Raw genomic sequence first — 21,101 nt, 5'->3', positions numbered from 1 at the left:
CCTGAAATGAGGAATGTCGAGCATTTATGTGAAGTTATACTTTGGCTCTGGTTTGACAAATAAGGAAATCTTTTAGCACCTGCATCAAATTGAGCAGAATGTCAAAGTGGACTCAGGTTGCTGTTTGGTGGCGATGGTCAGCCGTCATATGCTGGTTGGAGCTCAAAGCTTTCTTTCTGAAACGGGTTGCGGTATGATGGCTTTATTCTCGTAATATTACAACTTTTTTCTCGTACTGGTACGATTTTATTCTCAAAATAAAAATAAAAAATCTCTAACCTGGCACTACATAATCCTCCTCTATTCTGATAAATTATTTTCTACTTGTTAAGTTAAAGGATGGTAATAGTAATGCAGAAATGTTGCAACATTCATCTAGAAAAAAAAATAAAAAGTGTGTGGTGTGTGTGTGTGTTGCGTGTGGTGTGTGTGTGTGTGTGTGTGTGGGGGGTGACCTTCATTTGTAATATCTGAATTCTCCTCTTGGGGGTGCTGTTTCTCGACTTTGTGGCCGGGGTTCATGTGACTGAAGCACTGTTTATGGGCGGGGTTATAATGTAATGTTTCACGGGCTACTGTAGAGCACAGCCAATAAAGTGTCGGTGGTTAGTGAGTGCCTGAGCTAGCGGCAGTGTTCCCGTTTCACCCCGCTGTTGGATGGAAACAGACACCAGAAACTACCGACATCAAATGACATCTGTAACGGCGGCGCCGCCACGGAGCACCGGGCTGACTCTCTTCACATTCATATGCGGTACGTTAGCCTCTGCTTATTTAAAACCGAAAATAGTAAATCCGTAGTGGTAAGGTGCTCAAGCTATGTAAGCTGTGCAGCGGGATGCAACAGGGGTTATTGTGGCTGTGGGGGCTGCTGTCCTCCATAGTTTGTGGACCGAGGCGCTGGCCTGTTGCTAGGAGACCTTCTGACAGTTGGAAGCTTTTTGGGAAGTGACAGTTTGAAAGCACTAATGGTTCTTTAGAAACCCAGACATTCCTCCTCCTCCTCCTTCCCAGTCCTGTTACCTGTTCATCTGTAAAGCCTTCTGTCCTCTGCTTGAAAATAACACTACAGCAGGATTGTCTATTTTTTTCTTCTTTTTCAGTCAGGAGATTAGAGCGCTTTACAGAAACAATGGCCTACTTGTTATGATTATTAACAGTGACTACACCCGCACTGAAATACATGTTATCTCCACATTTTGATTTAAGAAATAATAATAATGTAAATCTATAATGAGTGTGGCTAAATTAAATGACATTTTAAAGCCAAATGTACATAATTTAAGCCCCTTATAGAAGTTAATAAAAACAAAAACTGATGTGCCCATATATATGTGTGTGTTGCACCCTGTTCTGTCCCTCCTCAATCAGTAGCTGCTGCCTGTGGCCATGTGGCTGAAGGTCATTCATAAACAGGTCGATCAATACATCTCAGTAGGCCGAAGAACAGCCAGCTCAGACTTCAGCTTCATACAGAAACAAACTGAAGTTTAATTTATTTATTCTATACATTAGAAGCCATTCTTCCATTTTTTCAGGTTTTGTAACAACTATGAAGTAAGGTGTGTTTTGCTCTGACTTAATCTCAGAGACTAAAAGCACATGGCAAAATTGGATTTTATGTAAAGCTCCATTTAGCTATAAATTACTAATCTTTTTGATTGTTGCCCCAGCTTCTTGCTGCTAATGATAATTTTTTTCCTCCATTATTCCTACAAAAACAGCTGAGGCTCAGCCAGATTATAATTCAACATTTCTTTTTTAAGTTTAGCCATAGATTTCTTATTGAATTTATAGGGCTAGATCTTGACTAAGCCATTGTACTCATAAATAAGCCTTTTTTTGTTAAAGTCGTAGGGAAATCGTGTTTAAATGTCAAATCATTCTGGCCTAAGCATGTTAATAAATGTATATAAATGCACTCTTTATCAGACGATATTGTCCCAAAATTTAGAAAATTTCTATTAAAAAAACCTGTCTTAAAATCTGTGTTTTTTTTTTTTTTTTTAAATTCACCTAAATTCGGCCAATCATATATCAACGGTCATCTGTCAATCAAATTTTTTCAGTCATAGTATCTTTATTCATATGTCGCAGCTAATATACGCAACGGTTGAAATAAGAATCATTTACTTTACCACTGGGATGGACGTCTGTGTCTCTGAGGCGTAAAGTCATAGGGAAATCATATTTAAAAGTCAAATCATTCTGGCTTAAACATGTATATAAATGCACTCTTTATCAGACAATATTGTCCCAAAATTTTGTACATTTCTATTTAAAATAACTTGTTTTAAAATCTGTGTTATTTTAAATTACGCATTAAATCGGTAAATTGGTCATATAGTGATGCTTAAAAGTATAATGCTCTTGCCTCAAATGATCTTAAAACTTACCTTTATTGAACAATGGCAACAGTAAAGAGAACTTTTCACTTAAAGTAATAGGGAAATCATTCTGGCTTAAACATGTATATAAATGCACTCTTTATCAGATGATATTGTCCCAAAATTTAGAAAACTTCTATTTTAAAAATTTTTTATTATCTTATGCAGGCCAGTTAGTTATACATCAGCTTGTACATTTAAATCATATATCAACGGTCATCTGTCAATACATTTTTTTTTGGGTCATAGCATCTTGATTCATATGTCGCAGCTGATATACGCAACGGGGATATATACGCAAATAAGAAATAAGAATCATTTCCTTTCCCATTGAGTTCCGTCCCAGTGTTCACGGGGATGGACGTCTGTGTCTTCAGCAGGCGTAGAGCTAACAGAACTGGCAGCGTTGTGAGGCAAGGGCTCAAACAAGTACGGCTGTAAGCCTTCTACACCAATCCAAGCTTCTGCCGCCCTGGCGTCCTCTTCCACAACAACTTATTCCCCGCTTTCCTCCTCTAAATAAAAAATGTATGACAGAGGAGACTCATCCACGACCTCCGACACTAAACTCTCCTCCTCTTGCATGTTTCCTCTGTCCATAGCGTTCCTTGACAGTGTCGTTTCTAAGTCACCAATTTAGTGCTACTTGGTCCCAATGCAATTTCCCATTGGGAACCTACTAGCACTAAATAGCTAACTGGTTAGCAAGATGCTTCCGAGAAACCGGCCATAATCAAATTTGCTTGTGAACCTTCCGCCCCAACAACCCTGCCCTCTTGATAATCTACCAATCAGTAAAAACTTGTGTAAAGTCGTGGATCACTCAGGAGAAATCGTAAATGCAACGGTTTGAACAGCCGTTTCCCTACGACTTTAACCTTGCTTTGGGTTCTGCTGAAGGTGAAACTCTGCAGTTCTCAGTTTCTTATTCAAGCTCTTGTAGGTTCTCTTTAAGGATTGCTTTGTGTTTATCTGCAGTCCTTTCCCTGTTAAGAAAATTATCTCCACCGTCTGGATAATATAAATATTTAAAGCTGCATAGTCATGTTATATGCTTATGCAAAAATACCAAAAGACATTTAATCATTATAAGCTAATAGTGCCCGTCCTGGTAGTGTTTAGATACTTGTAGTCCCTTTTTCAGCCTAAATAGAATTCCAACACAGGTTGACCCTGTATAAACAGATATGGTGCCATCTGCTGGTAACACAAGGAACTATTAAAAAAAGACTGATTGTGAATAGTGAATAGAGTGTCCTGAAAAGCCTTGTGGTAAAGCAACAGCTTGGGATGGCCTAAGACAAAAAAATATATTTATTAAATAAACCAATCTACAGCAGCTCTAAGCTCCTCCCTGGAGCCTTCTATCTGAAGATCAAAGAAATCAATCAGTCCATTTTTTCATAATATTGTTTGCACTCAGACTGTAGAGACTAACATCACTAGTATCAGTGTTGATAAGGATGTTTTCTTGAGGCATCTATCGATTTAGCCATCTATCAGCCACATCTTAATGCTTTAGGAGCTTTAGCTTCCACTTCAGTAAACACCAACATTCGTACTTTATTCCCAGAGTGCTGTTCCAGTCTTATCCATCTTGAAATCCCATATAACTTTTCTTCATGTTCCCACACTTCGATGTGATGTGCCAGAGCCATTTAGGTAAGAAAGTTATGAGCGCTCCATTGACGACAGTTGGCAACATTCCAAAGAGCAACGGCGACGCACGGAGCTTAAATAGCTCGAAACAACTTAGCCGCTCACGCAAGGTTTGCCATAGACATTAGCGAAGCATGGCTTTGATACATATGTTGTAGGGATGGAACGGTTTATGAAAACCGTCCGAACCATTCGGTTCGACTGTCTCGGTTCGATTTGCGTGTGTTGCGTTCGGTTCATGCGCTGCTCCTTTTTCTCATAGGCTGTATGGGACCACTTTGCATTTAGACTGACCTATGATGATGGTGGAAAGAAAGTTGTGGATAAAAGTACTACAGTATGCAAGCATTGTGCAACACGTTTTGTTTATGCTAACAGCAACATGACCAACATGTCATGCTAACCCCAAAATCCCACATACTCCATCAGCGCTTCGCTCCGCCCCGCTCCACTCCACTCCAGACCGCCTGCACAAAGCAAAGCCTACAGCCTCCACTGTGGCTCCCGTCCGCTCCGCTCTGAGTTCCTTGGAGATCGTAGAGGGCATGCGGGAGATGATTAAATTCAAAGCAGCAAAACATGCAGAAATGATCCAGGGTTTTCTGTGGATCATTAAAAGTAATTACATTTCATAAATTTTTTGGGATTTTTTTCATTAATTTTTATTTTTTCATTAATTTTTATTAATTTTTTTATTTTTCGGTGTAACAATAAACATATACCGAACCGAACCGAAAACCGTGACCAGGAAACCGTGAACCGAACCGAACCGTGGATTTTGTGAACCGTTCCACCCCTAATAGGTTGCTATACTCGTCTTTGATCATGTAAACAATACGTTAAAATCTAAAAACAATATATGAGTCGACTAAATATAAAGGAAAAAGGCTCTAGATTAAAAAGAAAAAGCTAATGTCACATGCCCAACAACACAACTATAATATGGAGAAAGCTTTTTCATAATGGTTGTGTATTTTGTGACATAATAGCAGATCAGCCTGTATTTTGAATGTGCCGCCAAGCACTTCTGCCAGTCTAATGGACACCCTTGCAACCTAACTTCTTTGGTCTTCCCCTGGCTGAACTTTCCTACTACATGAGCTGCTAACTTGCTTAGCGGCAGCAGCCTACTTCCTCGTTTACACATGCGGGAGGTACGTCACACATGTGCTGTGACGTACCTCCCTTGTTATTGTAAATATACATGAAGAACTTTATTTATTAACCAACTGAGCTAAAAAAAAAAAAGCTTAAATACATATTAAAAACAAGTATCATGCCTTTCAAAAAATGTTGAATGCAACCAAAGCAAGTTACTGGTGTATATATTAGAAAAAGTCAAATAATGCAACTCTGCTTCTTTAAATCTTACATTTTCTGTTGGATTTAAATCTGGTGTTTTGTCTTAAAAAAACATTCCTACATTATATATACTATATAATATAAGCTCCACCATGCTTTGCCATGAGAATTAGTGGAATCAGGGTTATGTGCAGAGTTTCCTTATATTTTTATTAGTATAAAAGATATGTTAGATATAAAATCTAAGTTGTGCAATTAAGGTTTCTGATAATAAGACATAAAATATGAAAAATGTTGAAGGATTATAAATGCAAGGCAGCACTTAAGAGACGACCTGCTGAGAGCTATTGTTTTACAGGAAGCAGGTATGTTTCAATCAGAGTATCCAGGGTAGCTTGGGTTTCAGAGTGCAACCATGCTGACCTCCTGGGCGGCCGTTTATTACTCCTCATGTATCGGACTCAGGCATGTAGCACATTATGTCAAGGTTGTACCTACATGAAAAGGACAAGATGTGATTTGGACTCCCTGATTGTCCTGAGAACTGCTGAGCTGGTTTTGTTTTCTGTCTTTTTTTTCTCTCTGAACTCGTGTTGGTAGCTGTCATGGTGTCATCTGCTTTTAAATGGATTCTAAAGAGCAGCTACAAAATTGTCATAGTCAACAATAACACGGTCTGGAGAAGAGAGAAGTCAGCATCAGGCATGACGCTCGCTAACGTCTGTTCTCACGTCGCACAGGAGGTTGTGACAGTTCGGCTCGGTCAAGTGGATGAACTGAATAAAGCTGACATGCTGTTCTGTCCTATCAGGCTGATGTCTGTACCCAGAGAGGAGACAACGATCCTCAGGAGGCACATCACACCGTCCCGTCCACCATCTCTCCCTTTGTGAAGGGGCATGCCTTCTGAACCCAGCCTCAGGTAGGTAGTTAGGCAGGACATCTTACATCCATCTTGTTTTAAACTTTTTCTGCATGTGATGATGACAAAGTAGTTTGGCCTTTAGCTGATATACAAATATAGGAATCAATACAGTAGATTGTAATTTCAATAGATGAGGTTCCAGATCCTAATCATTTCACTTTTATACTTTGAAAACATCATATATATCTCTCTTTTCTTTATTCTTCTTAACTTACATTTATGTTTTAAAGGGTTTAAAATCCGTCCACCTAACTGTTCCATTATATAGTTTTACTCATCTGATCAGAGGTATCCAATTTTGAAAAGTTTTACCTTCTATTACTGAGTTTATTCAAATCTGAATTCTCTATAAGAACCACATTATGAAAACACAAAGGAAAACAATATGAAGAAATCAAGTAGTGGTGATATTACTGGTGAATGTTGACACAATATTTTCAGTTGTGATCAGGGGTGTAAATCACACCCATCATGGTGATTCGATTCAGTATCGATTTCCCTGACCCAACGATTAGATTATTTTCGATACTCGTAAATACACCACGATACGTTTATATTCGATTAATTGGTTCATTTTTATTTATTTATTTATTTATTTTTTACACCTTACTGACTAGAGAATGTTTCAAATTTGAAATAAATCAATGAAAGCTGTAGTATTGTTATGCATTTTATTTCAGAAACAACAGCAAATAAAAAGTGGAAAAGTTGTACTCCACCTATTCCTATTAAAACCTCATTCACTGAAAAATAACAATGCCCCTGTGTTATAGATTCTGCAAGGCTTTGCATCAAAAAATACTGCACAAAATCAGTGCAATGCAATACCTCGGCTCCAGAGTGTCGACGTCCCCGCCCCTCCACAGACACTCTGCTGCACCTCTCCCAAATTGTAGCTGACCGCCGTGCCACAGACAGGAGGCCGGCTTGTTTTGTTTTTATGACCGAAATTGCGGAAAACAACTCGTGAAGTTTGACCCTCTAGAAGAGCGAGGTGCGCAAGAATGCTGGGACCCTTTTTTCCACCTGGATCCCTGCCCTTTTTGGCCCTCATGTCCCTCCATTGTCGAACTAAACTCGCCCCCACTTCCTCACCGCCTCGGCCGTATCTAGACCCACAGAGTGTAGCGCAGACCACACTTCAATATTGGGCATAAATCAAAAATGTCTGTGTCAAGTGTATTGCAATAAACTGCTGTAAGAGTATAACCAGGATGCGCAGTAGGAGGGCAAAATGCTTCTAGCACCACCGCAGCACGGGAGGAGGATTACGCCCAGGAGCAAATGGATAAAAATAGACCGGAGGGAAAAAAAAAAAACAACATGATTCGATACGCTTGCGGACGTATCAATGCATCTGGTCCTCGGCTGTTGGATTGATGCATCGATACAAACCGATTATTATTTACACCCCTCGTTGTGATAAATCCAATTTTTTCCCTATCTGTTTTGTGCTTCCTGCACTTTGTAGCCTTTAGTGTTTTTGAACACTGCATTCCTGGCTTGGTTTGGGAAGCTGCTGATAAAGACTTCTAACAATTGACACTTTCAATATGTTAGCCAACACTAACTGGCATCCAAAGCTCTTCTTTATAGCATTAATATACACTAATATTGATATGGCAATATTTTTCTGTATACTGTGCAACCCAAACTGAAAATTATTTAATTTTGGCCTTCCTGCTATGGGTGTTCATTCATTACATACATAGGAGCTGCTATGCGGCGCCATACTAGTGTCTGTTAGAACAGACACTAGTATAACAAGCTTAAACTCATATCTTTTAAAGACAAAATTATAGTTGAGCTGACATCTTAGCTGACTTGAATGTCTAATGTAAGCAATTACATTAGCTCTGATAAAACAACATTCTCCTTTTTGCTATTCAACAGAATGCTGATCCTACCTCTGATACATTTTTTATAAAGGTGCAATTTCCAAGAGGCTGAACCAGAGGCTGGCTGTAACTGGAGCGTGTAACAAAAGTAATTTCCCTCTGGGATTATTAAAATATTTTTGATTCTGATTCTGATTCATCCTTCCTGTTATCTGCCGAAAGTCTTGCTCTCTTACTAGGCCAGAAGTTTGCAATCTTTACAATTCAAACAGACATTTTTTTTTTTACTTCAGTCCAGCTAAATTTTTTTAGAGCTGCAAACATTACATTCCCTTCTTTAAAATAAGAAAAGGATAACTTGTATTTAATAAATATCTGCCAGAGGAGATTTGCCCTTTATAAGAAACCACCGTGCCATTTCAAGTTTTAGGTTTTAAAATGATGGGAAAATCTTGAGAAAAGAGTATACATGCAATTTTCAATGGGTTGTAGAAATCTATGTAACATTTTATCACTTAAAATTTAAAAAAAATATGTTTCTGTTATATTTAGGGTAAATTGATTTCAATGTTAGTGAATGGAGAAAATGCTAACCAGCATTTGTTAATGTATCTATATTTCAGAAGATTAGTGTAGCCGGCTTTTCATAATTTTTTAGCTAAAGTGATGAAGAGCCATTGCAGAGTGTCTATAGAGTCACTTTCAGCTCTGGAGCCACATGTTTCAGACCCTTGCTGTAGGCCAACTGAATCGCAGACTGAATCCACTTCCTTTTAGAGAGCTTTTAACATCTCTACGCTTTTTAAAAAATGTTAACCACCTTACTGACTAGATGGTGCAAACTTTCAGTTTTCTTTCGTCAGTAACTGCATCCTCACTGAAGAGTGATGATGTATGGATAATCTGCTAAAGCTTAGTCTGATGTGTTTGCTGATTGAAAATAAGATTTGATATCAAGGTTTTGAACAGCCTCTCTCCGACCAGCCTAAGCTCATACAAACCCTCACTCTGCTACTACTGTGAACATATATCGGATTTACACAAAGTATGAACACTTGTCAGCGATTCCATAGCGTGTCCTCTGACTTGAGAGATCTTTGTGAAATGATACCAGGAAGCAGATTGACACCATAAATAGCAACAGAGTTTTTAGCTCTTATGGGACAAATAGCTGGAAGAAGAGGAAAAAATTTGCAAAAGTAAGGATTTATATGAACCCAGTATGGACCATATCATCTTTGCTTCACAGCTGTTTCTAAGCAGAGATTGGCTAGGTTTTGAAGCCAGATGCCCATATCAATTATTTCTTCCTCCATTTCCATGATGAAAATTACCTGATGATAAGAAATATTTCAATGGGCTCAATTTTAACAAAACAGCAATGTTTTTTTAACAAATAAAACACAGCATTAACAATAGATAGTGGATGGTAGAAATGGCAATACATGAGCTGCACATGATCTGAGGGCACGGCTGCTGAATGGACTAATCAATCGGAAAACACATGCACACATCACCCATTTAAAAAAAAAAGCTAATATCGACTAAAAAGCCTCAAAGATTTATCAGTCTATCTCCTTTTTTGCAAATCTTTTGTGATGTTTTTTCAATTGAATTTGGCCAAGAATCCACAAACTACACAAGGAAGGAAAAGGCAGTTGAGCACCAGCTGGATCATGAGCATTCAGCACTAATGTAAGAGGAGTGGACATTATTGCCTCTGCTTAAAGATTATCTCCCATCATCTAAGCTTGGTCGGAAGTCTCTTTTCTGTGAACCACTTTCTCTTAAGACTCACAACATCTCACAGAATCCTTTGTTTGTCAACTCCTTGGAAATATGGATTCAGTTTTGGAAACAGCATGGTTTGCAAGTAACCTCAATCACTCATTTCATCCTTTCAAATTTGATCCCACCCACAGTATCTGGCGAGACAAATGGGTACTTCAGATTAAATACTTCTAAAAATAAAACACTTCGACTGATAACACACACCTCTAATGATTTATCTTCCAACTCTGCCACGGACCCTCATGCTTCAATGAGTTTTTTGTCAGCCAAATCTACAGAAAGTGCTGCTCCCACCACCTTTCACCTATCTGTCTCTAGAAGTCAAGTGAAGAGGTAAGTGGAGTGACTGAACCGCAGTAAGTCATAAGGTCCAGATGGTGTCAGCTCTGGAGTCCCGAAGACCTGTGCAGAGCAGCTCTGTGGTATCCTACCATTTAGCCTTAGCCTTATCCAGGGGACAGTCTGTGTGTTGTAGAAAAAGTCGTACTATGTTCAAGTACTACAGAAAACTCAGCCAACAGTCCTTAATGATAAACCTGTTTCCCTAACATGTCACATCATGAAGGTCCTAGAGAAATTTTTGTTTTTTAACCTGAGCAAGCAAACAAGCAGCTGTCAGGACTTCCTGAAGTTTCCCTTTGGTCATGTAGTTAGAATTGAAGATGCTGTCATTCACCTGCTTCAACAACATTTAGATAGGGTAGACAGCACTATGAGGATTATGCTGTTTGTTTACTTCAATAAATTTAACATAATTCAGCCTGACTTACTTTGAGAGAAACTCCAGAAGAGGAGGCATCAACAATTTCCTAGATTAAACACTACCTGGCAAACGGAGCATATTTGTGAGACGGAAGGGTCAGCTGTCTAATCAAGAATTCAGCAGCACAGTAGCACCACTTAAGAGAGTTTGCAGCAAAATGGTTAATATCTTTTATAAGTCTGTTGTGGGTAGTGTGATGTCTTCTGCCATCATCTGCTGGGGTAAAAGCATTAGCGCAAATTACTTCAACAAGCTGATAAAGGCCAACTTGTTTTTCTTTTCCTGCTCAACAGATACCCCAGATCACTGGTGATCCAAGGTTTTATTATTGGGGAAGCATTTCACTGTTCTGTTAGAGACAGTGTTATCTACACAGAGGTTTATGTACAGTCACACATCCAGTCATTGCGCTGATGTGGCCGACACAGTGCTCCCCAGTCTGTAGCCTCCAAACCACCTTGTAGGACTTTTTCACTTTCTTTTGACCGTTTTCTTACACTTTGCAAACATGCAGGTTGTCTATTATAAAAGTTTATACTCTGAACAGAGAAAAACAAGATTGCGATCCCATTACCCTAGGGGAGTTTTGACTTTAGAGATATACCAGTCCTGTACATTTGCATAAAAAAGTCCAGAGTTTTATTTTCTCTGGGCGATAGACAAACAGTTGGAATGTTGGTAGTTTAGCCAACATAGAGTGCGAGTTTTAGAGAGTGACGCATGATTAAAATCACCAGTTTTTACCACAAATGCATTTAGACGTTGTAGCTGTAGTATAGTAAAAACAAAACTGTTGACATCACATAATAATAAGGACGAAAAACAACTTCCAACAGTTAATCTATCGTGAATCTTCCCAGTAGCATGTCATGCATGATACGATCTGTTTTTCACAAGCCCTGCCAACCTACCTCCCTTAAATTTCCTAGTCTTCTTTAAATCTTTGTCTGCTCGAATGGAGAGTAGACGCCAGTGTTCTTTTTGCCAAGGATGACGATGAAGAAATCATTTCGTTGATGCTCCTTTTTTTTCATGACGATAATAAAAACTTACAAGTATGGCTCTTCCATTGCTACTCAATAAACTATTTGGCTGATCATCCTTTGCCAAGCATAAAAAAAACCTTTGTCAAACTATCAAGATTTTGATCTTCTAGCTCATAGAATATGATACTAAACATTCTTTAATTTTTACCTAAAGGAATCCCGAAATTATATCCATATAAAATATTTCATTGAATTCTGTTTATTTTTCGATAAAGAGCCCAATGAAAAGGTACATAGATCTTTGAATATTTCTCTTGTTTCTCTTGAATATTGTTCTTGTTTCTATCTATTTAAATAAGATCTAGGCTACGTTTACACTGCATGTCTTACTGCTCAATTCCAATTTTTATATCATAACCGATTTTTTGTGCCCGTTCATATGACCATCTTAGATTGTGTCCCTGAAGTGACCCGCATGCGCAGAAGAACAATTAGTCAATTCCGATGTGTTTTTTTGGCCCCCGATACCTGGCTGTGCAGTATTAGCCGATACCGATACCAACTGAACCTTGTTCTGCAAAAAATGATGTTGCCAGATTCAACCTTCCTTTACCTATTTAACAGATTTATCAGATAAACTTATAAAATCATAGTCCAAATAATAAGCAAAATGAGGGGAGGAAGTGGCTGGGTGAATTAATGACGGGGGGTGGGGGGGCTCAGGTTGGGTGGCCTGTGCTGGGCATGTTGGCCCCGAACCGGGGGGGGCTTGTGCTGGGGGTGTTTTGGTCCGGGTGTGGGACGGGGGGCCGGGCCCGAAGCAGGAATGAGATGGGTTGGTGTGGCAGTGTCACCACTACTACTACTACTACTACTACTACTACTACTATACTTCGGCGATAGTATCTAACTGTTACTTTATTGTATGTCTCGTACCATGTCCGTTCCGGTTGTGCTGTTCTTTTTACATCTCTTTGCAGGTGACGAAGCAGACTGAAAATGTTTTATCATTATCTTCCTTTTATCTCCTCTTTCTTTCATCTTTTCTCCTTTTTATCTGTTTTTTTCCTTTCCTGTTCTACCTACATTGCAGTGTCCATATAATCTGTAAAACTCCCTGCATAATTGTAATAAAGCAATTTCTATGCATAAATCAAGCGGAACACTATGGCGATAGCTGTACTGCTTCACTTGTGACAGTAAAATCTGTTGGGCTCTTTTTGGCATCAAGACAATTATTCTTATTCTGTTGCCACATCGCCAGACAGGACACTGTTAAAAAAAATTATAATAAAAAAACAAAACAAAACCCATAGTCCATATTGTACTGTTCGATTTTAGGAGGGATATATTTACCCACACCATTAAGAGCGCACACCCCTTCGGCTCTCTCTTAAATTTCCCCTCAGTTCATTGCTTGTTAAATCATTGTTTTAAACCAGTTTCCTGATTCTCTGTGCTGGATGTCTTTCATCAGAATACCTGACAAGCATCACCATGAGTTATTATTCCCCCTACCTCCAGAGCTGAGCCACAGCACACCTATTTCCTATTTCTATCACCACCATGAAGGTGACAGAGCAGGTCTCTTGGCAGGCAGCAGCATTTAGAGCGGCAGCCCAGATAAAAACCGGACACAAGATAGATTTAGGCGGACGGAGCTGCAGGCCGCATGCTGTAGAAGTATTTGACCTATCCTCAGAAAATTAGATAGTCATGGAGAAGGTACAGGTTTGCTTTATGTACAACACAACCCTATTTAACCTTAATTTGTTCCCCTTATGACAAAGAATGAACAGTTAGAAAGATAATTAAAGGCATGTGTTAGAAAACGTTTAGTATGAACTTTTTAATTTGTATCTTACATTGCAACTGATGTGGATTTTTAGGTATTATGTTGGATGTTAAAGCACATTTTGTCTAACACTGAATTTCCCTTTGGGAGACCAACAAAGAAACCTTGAAACTTGCTTCAGGCTGCAACACCTATTTCACTATATTTCAGTCAATGCTGCTGCTACAGAGTGACTGATTGAGGTTGAACAATGCTGGTAAATAATTTAATAGATAAGAAACTTGCAAAGTAGCTGATAAAAAGTTCAGCACTGCCTCCATCACCCGCCTTTGCACGCAGAAGCTTGTCATGTTGATTCTGAGGTTGTTTTTTTAGCAAAGTGCCCTTGATTTCCAAGTCAACCAACTTATTTTGGGCAGGTTTTGATTAATTTATCCTTATGGGAAATTGTGATCTAAAATTTGCAATGGAACCTTCAAGATCATTTTCACTTGTCACCTTGGCAAGTTTTTGGTTTGCTGGAGGTGACTGTCCTGCATTATTATATCCAATACTGTAAGCAAGCTTGAAATGTTTCTTTTAGAAATGTCCACTTTGAGTGACTGGTTTGGAGTTTTTAACCTCCCTCTGACTCAGTGGTGAACTTAGATCTTTTTGATGAATATGTTTCTCAATAATTTCTAAATGGAGTTTATAAATATTGAATATATTGAGTAGGGTTGCACCGATACCAATATCGGGCGGGACCCCGATCCAGCACTAAAACTGTGGTAACTGTGGTATCAGCGAGTACCAACAAATAGGGCAAAGTTTATTCAACTATTGTCACCATTCTAGGTAGGCAAATAAAGTTCTCCTGGATTCACTTTGTATTAGTCTTTTCCCTGCTTCACAAAGGTAGGCAGCAGCTTGACAAAGCCATGATGGCAATTATTTTACATCCAAGTAGTATGCAGTTCTTGATATATACATACACATCAATTTCAAACAGATGGTATCGGTATGGTATCGGTATCGGCCAATACTGCACAGCCAGATATCGGGTATCGGTGTCAAAAAATGGCATAGGCGCAACACTTGTTGTAAGACTATATGGTCTCTTTACGTTTTCTTTTTATTTATTTTGTCTTAAGTGAAATACACTACTCAAAAAAAAAGAACATTTTGTAATAAGAGTATAGCATCAAGTTAATTAAACTTCTGGGATATTGATTTGGTCAGGTAAGTAGCAGAGGGGGTTGTTAATCAGTTTCAGCTGCTTTGGTGATAATGAAATTAACAACAGGTGCAGTAGAGGGGCAACGAGACGACCATCAAAACAGGAATGGTTTTACAGGTAGAGGCCACTGACATTTTTTCCCCTCCTCATCTTTTCTGACTCTTTTTCACCAGTCTTTCATTTGGCTAGGGTCACTGTCACTACTGTTAGCACTGCCTGTGCAACCTACAGCGGTTGCACAGGCAGTCCAACTCCTCCAGGATGGCACATCAATACGTGCCATTGCCAGAAGGTTTGCTGTGTCTCCCAGCACAATCTCAAGAGCATGGAAGAGATTCCAGGAGACAGGTGGTTACTCCAGGGGAGCTGGATAGGGCCATAGAAGGTCTACAACCAATCAGCAAGACTGGTATCTGCTCTTTTGTGCAAGGAGGATCAGGAGGAACACTGCCAGAGCCCTACAAAATGACCTCCAGCAGGCCACTGATGTTAATTTCCCTGTAACATCATTCAGCATGACCAGTTTGGTGGTGGGTCAATGATGGTCTGGGGAGGCATACCATGGAGGGACGCACAGAGCTATACAGGCTAGACAACGGCTTCCTGACTCCTATTAGGTATCGGGATGAAATCCTTGCACCCATTGTCAGACCCTATGCTGGTGCAGTGGGTCCTGGGTTCCTCCTGGTGCACGACATTGCCCGGCCTCATGTGGCAAGAGTATGCAGGCATTTCCTGGAGGATGAAGGAATTAATAGCATTGATTGACCCCCACGCTCCCCTGACCTAAATCCGATAGAATACTTCTTGGACATTATGTTTCGATCCATCCGACGCCGCCAGGTTGCACCTCAGAGTGTTCAGGAGGTCAGTAATGCCCTGGTCCAGATCTGGGAGGAGATACCCAAGGATGCCATCCGTGGTCTCATTAGGAGCATGCCCCGTCGTTGTCAGGCATGCATACACGCACGTGGGGGCCATACAAATTACTGAATACCATTTTGAGTTGCTGCCATGAAATTTCAGCTAAATGGACTAGCCTGCCGCATAATATTTTCACTGTAATTTTTGGGGTGTCTTTGAATTCTGCCCTCTGTAGGGTGATAATATTTATTTCCATCAAATGATGTGGCATCCTTTTGTTCCTAACACATCACCCAGTCCATATCAGTATAAGTAAACAGCATGATTTTTTGCCCCATTGAGATCTGATGTGTTTTCGAAGTGTTCTTTTAATTTTTTTGAGCAGTGTATCTTTTTCTTTATTTTTTCTCTGTTCAGAAATAAAAAAAAATGGAGTTAAGTTCTATCTCTGATATGAGTTGTAAAAAAAAACAGATATGGCCATTTTAAAGACGCTAAATTGTTTTGTAGACCCTCTGTTCTAAATCTTTGCACAAGATGTCTTTCAAACCATGAGACAACAAATGGAAACAGGGTTGCTCTTACTGCTCATGTGGACTCTGCATGTTCCACTTGTGCGTATTTAGATTTATCCTGTGGGATAATTTGGAACGCCAAGGTTCTGACAAGCCTCTTACCCACTGGCTATTAATCCACTCATTTAAAGGAGAAGGTTAGATGGTTAGGTCACTTATTTAGGATCTCCTGGTTCTTGTTGCTTTTCTGGTGTGACTGAGCATCCTGTTTCAGATAGGATCTTTGCTGGTGGCTGGGCTGACCCGTGTTGCTGCACACCTGAGAGCATTTCTCAATCAAACTGACTAGCGAGTATATAAGGAAGAGAAGGATCATCTCCTTTCGCCGGATCATTACCCCTGCTGGTAGTCGATCTATAAACCTAAACCAGGAATATCTTACTTGATGAATCTGTCTTCTTGTGAATCTCTTTAACTTGGACATTGCTATTGTTTCAGAAAACCAGTGAACCTCAGTTTGTCTCCGATCTTCATGGTAAAGGTATTGCCTGTGTGCAGCAGGTCTCAGTCTTCATCAGCTGCCTCTCCAGCATGATGACTCTTACAAGTACAAACACTCTCAGATTTCAGTGAGATTCTCCTGGACCTCTGGTGTATAACCTGCAAAGCCCACTGAATCAAATGATCCCTTCCACCTCTTATTGACGGCAATAAAGAGTTCGTTATTGCTGGTATGAAGTCTGTTTTTTTTCATCTCCTCTTAAATTGTCGTTGCCACTGACACCAACACCACCGTTGAACTAAAATACAACATAAGCTTAAGTGAGATGGTGTCATGAGTACACAACGATATAAAAAATAATATAGATACATATGAACATACCTCGCTGACTGACCCTTCTTTTCAAGGTAAAAATGAGTAATAAAGGACTTATTAAACGTAAGTTTCTTTTGTACAGCTTCTTGCAAATGTCATTCATTGTCATGATCTGCTCTGTTAGCTGGGCTTAATTACTTATATCATTCACCTGCCATTCCCGCCCGGCCATCTAATTACTTCTCATCTCATCCTCCTGCGGTCGGAGCTTTATATTCTTTCCAGCTCAACTACAGAGATCAGATCATTATTTTGTTTCTCTGTTCGTTTTCTGTTTGGTTTGTTAGTTGTTGTTTTTTTAGTTCTTTTCATGGTTCCTGGCGACCAGTAGAAAGAGATGGTTTTGGGTCTGTCTCATCTCCTGATCCTGTCCTAATCCTGGTTGGACATCTTTTCTCTGTTTCCTCTCAACCACCGAGTCTGCCCGTCTGCATACGAGACTGCTTGATTTCATCTGTGCGTGTCGTTTTGGGCACACTTCTGAACTCTGTTGGACTCTGAACCTGCCTGGGAGCCCTAAGGATTCCTGGAATCCTGGATCCAATTGTTCCTGCCTGATCTGTCTTCCCCTGACTTGGATCGGCTTCCTGCAAGCTCTCTGAGGCTGCAGCATCGGGACACTCTGCCTGACGCACACTGCGTTGGTTGGAAGCCCATCGGCCCCATGCACCTCTCATGGACTGGTGACGGTGCTGGGCTGGACTATCAAACCAGGTAAATGACTCACACAGATAATCATCTCCTGTCAGATGATCGTGGTCACTTACCTGTGTTCCTCCCACAACCAGAGGATTTGGGCGGTGCCCCGCCCTCTTCCTGCAGTCCTCATGAGCCACAGCCCTGCACTCCTGTTCTGTTTCTGTTTGTTTTACGTTAATAAATGTTTTGAACTTTCCAACTGACTGTCTCACCTTGAATACTGGATCCATCTGTCCCGGTTCTTGACATTCATACTGTGTGCATCTTCTCTTCTGGTTCCCCAGCAAACATTCTAGATTCAACTTCCTATATTAGCATTTCAAAATAATAGTTGTAATAACAAAAAATGTGCAAAATACAAAATAAAACACTGAAACTAAAACTTTGTAGTAAGATTCATGCTACATCCTCTCATTCTCTAAACTAAGCAGATCAATCAGTGATCAGTTGTCATCAATCAACTCCTTCCCGATCAGTCTGCTTTCTCCCCTCAGACCAACCAGAAAGTTACAACTAATTTCCTGCAGATCTCAGCTTCCAGATTCTTGTTTGCTTTTTATAAAAGTCTTTTTTTTTATTCACTGGTTTTTAGTGTGATTCTGCATATGGGTCTAAAAACTACAAACCAACATGACACACTCATCGTGAGTAGAAATACATAGATGGATGTTATATTACTACTGAGACTATTCATTAATTCATTAAAAGAGCTTTAATTAAAGTTAATGGTTATTAAAGCCAATTAAGTTATTCTTTAAGAATTATGAGTATAAATGGAGATCTCTGGTAAGTAATACATCCAACTTCCGACCTCCTTCTTGTCATCAAACTGTGACCAACAGAAAAAACGTCCATTAGAAGTCTGATATCTAAAGATATATGTGTTATGGTAGGGAAGTACTCCATTTTTAGATGCTTCCCAACATAATAACATTTTTCTAAATAAATGGATAACATCACTCCACAGAACCCACCCCCCCACCCCCTCAGTTAATTTATTGTCCCTTTTGATACATTTCATTTCAAAAACATAAAATGTTGTGGGGAAAACTTTTAGGGAAGGGTTGAAAGGATTGTTAAACCTTACATTTCTTTTAGATAACTAAACATGCATTTCCTCAAATTTAGAGGTAAAGTGCTTGTAGCATAAAATGGGCAAACACATTCGAGAAGATGATTTCATTTTAATAAAGGGATGTAACAGCAGCTGTGTGTTTGTTTTCTGTGTGTAACAGAAAGGAGATGCTGACAGGACAGAGGCTCTGCCATTCAAAGTCCCACCAGGACTCGGTTCTCTCTGCCCTCAACCAGCAGAGGAAGGATGGTCAGCTGTGCGACGTCACCCTGGTCGCCGGCGAGCAGAAGTTCCACGCCCACAAGGCCGTCCTGGCAGCATGCAGCGACTACTTCAGGGTTGGTACATTTCGCTCCCTTCCAAACTGTTTGATACATCACTGTCCTTTCTTTTTTTTTTTCTCATATTGTGATTCAACCGGCCCTCCTGGGGCCCTAAAATGACATGAAAGCATGAAAAAAAAAAAAACATTTTGAAGATTTTAATCCAAACTTCTTGTTGTAGAAAAGAAAATCAATCAATTTTTGAAAGCAGAGACCGTAAATAATAATAAAATGTAAAGCAGTTTTCACCAAGTCCAGGTCCACCTGGAATGAACGCTATTATTTGTTGCTCAGGTTAGTCCTCAGAGGAGCTTCAGGCAGACACAAGCTGTCAGCTATCCAGACAGGAGATTTCCCATTGCACATATAGAAGTGCACCGATGAGATTTAATTTGGGGACTCTGAGAAGATTAGAAGGTAGATACTAATCCCTCTTCTAAATGAGAGGCAGATTAAATATGTCCAAGTTGCCCAGGGATTATGCCTCCCCTGTGTTACTCTGCGTGCCCAGGTTATTTTTACATCTCTCCGCAGTGAGCTGATGGTGGGGGAGTCATTCTCCTCTCCTCCTTTTGTTCATCCTCTTCCTGTCTATCTCTCCTTCTCCTCTCTTCTCCAGATAGGTTTGTAAAGTGTCTGTCTTTTAAGCTTCATCTTGGCACAACAGCACTGTGTCTCCAGCTTCCAGATTATTAGATCAGCGTGCAACAGTAAGCAAGAAAAACGGACTTTGCAGCGGCGCTCTCCTGTTTCTCTGTATTGGCTTAACAATGTTATCTTCAATTTGTCATCTGACTCCATTGCAGGGTTTAATTTTGTTCGTTTGCTGAGGAGCTGAGGGCGGCTCAAACGGCAGCCGTGTCTGCTCTCTCTGCCTGCCTCTTTCTCCTCCCATTTAGAGAGAGAAACTTCAGCACTTGTGGCGGTGATTATAACTCATTAGGTAGTCCAGCGGGAGAGGGTGACAGTCATAAAATACCTGAACATGCGTGACCAGGTGACTTGTCCTGAATATGTCATCGGCATCCATTCCCTGGTGAAGATGTTGGGACAGCTTAGGGAGACGTAGCCAAATCAGTCACATCAGCATCAGCGATGTGACCCATTCACAGTTTAACCTGCAAGCTCCTCAGTCAGCTGAGCTGAGTTTATCGGAACAATTTTGTTATCAACAGATTTAATCCGTTTAATCAGATTGACTTTTCCTTTTCTCCACTGAAACAGTCAGCTAATCACTGGAATAAAATTAAATCACGGAATAAAATTCTTCTTTTTTGGAAGTTATGTAACATCACCCTAAAGGTTTGTTTTAACTGACATACAGAGAGAAGGATGCAACCATTTCTCATTACACTTTGACTGTTGATGATGGTGTGGGTCTCCAAATGACAGGGCAAGGTCTTTCTGCCCTGAGCTGAGTGATGAACGCACAGCACATAACCAAGCATGCAAACCTGAATGTCTTTGTCAAGTTCAACATATTAAAGATCTTATGAACATTGGGATCCTGGTCTGTGCCATCATATTGGCTCCTCAAATAAGAGACAACCTGTTACATGTCGAGACTTTAGGGGTGCTGGTGGTGTTCAATATCGAGAGCTTTAACGCAAATTTAAAAACCTGTGATTTGAAAGAAAATTTCTAAAAACTCGTAGGGAAGTCATACTGTATTTAAATGTCAAATCATTCTGCCTTAAACATTTATATAAATTTACTTTTTATCAGATGATATTGTCCCAAAATTTAGAAAATTTCAATAAAAAAAAAAATCCTGTCTTAAAATCTGTGGGGTTTTTTCGTTATCTTATGCAGGCCAGTTAGTTATATGTCAGCCTGAACACCTAAATTCGGCCAATCATATATCAACGGTCATCTGTCAATAAAAATTTTTTGGTCATAGCATCTTGATTCATATGTCGCAGCTAATATGCGCAACGGTTAAGAATAAGAATAATTTCCTTTCCCATTGAGTTCCGTCCCAGTGTTCACGGGGATGGACGTCTGTGTCTTCAGCAGGCGTAGAGCTAACAGAACTGGCAGCGTTGCGAGGCAAGGGCTCAAACATGTACGGCTGGAAGCCTTC

The 21,101-nt window shown here is 39.9% G+C and overlaps 1 long non-coding RNA gene across 1 annotated transcript; it reads left to right on the top strand.

The window, feature by feature from the left end:
• The first annotated feature begins 592 nt into the window (after window positions 1-592).
• LOC107098968 lies at window positions 593-19,028 on the top strand. Its single transcript, XR_001481918.1, has 3 exons — window positions 593-754; window positions 6,160-6,270; window positions 18,856-19,028. It is a non-coding gene; the product is annotated as an uncharacterized LOC107098968 (long non-coding RNA).
• The last annotated feature ends 2,073 nt before the right edge of the window (window positions 19,029-21,101 follow it).

Source organism: Cyprinodon variegatus, unplaced genomic scaffold, assembly GCF_000732505.1.
Source record: "Cyprinodon variegatus isolate N-32 unplaced genomic scaffold, C_variegatus-1.0 Scaffold827, whole genome shotgun sequence".
Classification (NCBI taxonomy): Eukaryota; Metazoa; Chordata; class Actinopteri; order Cyprinodontiformes; family Cyprinodontidae; genus Cyprinodon; species Cyprinodon variegatus.
The sequence above is the reverse complement of the archived record's forward strand: the minus strand, read 5'-3'. Positions and strand labels throughout refer to the sequence as shown.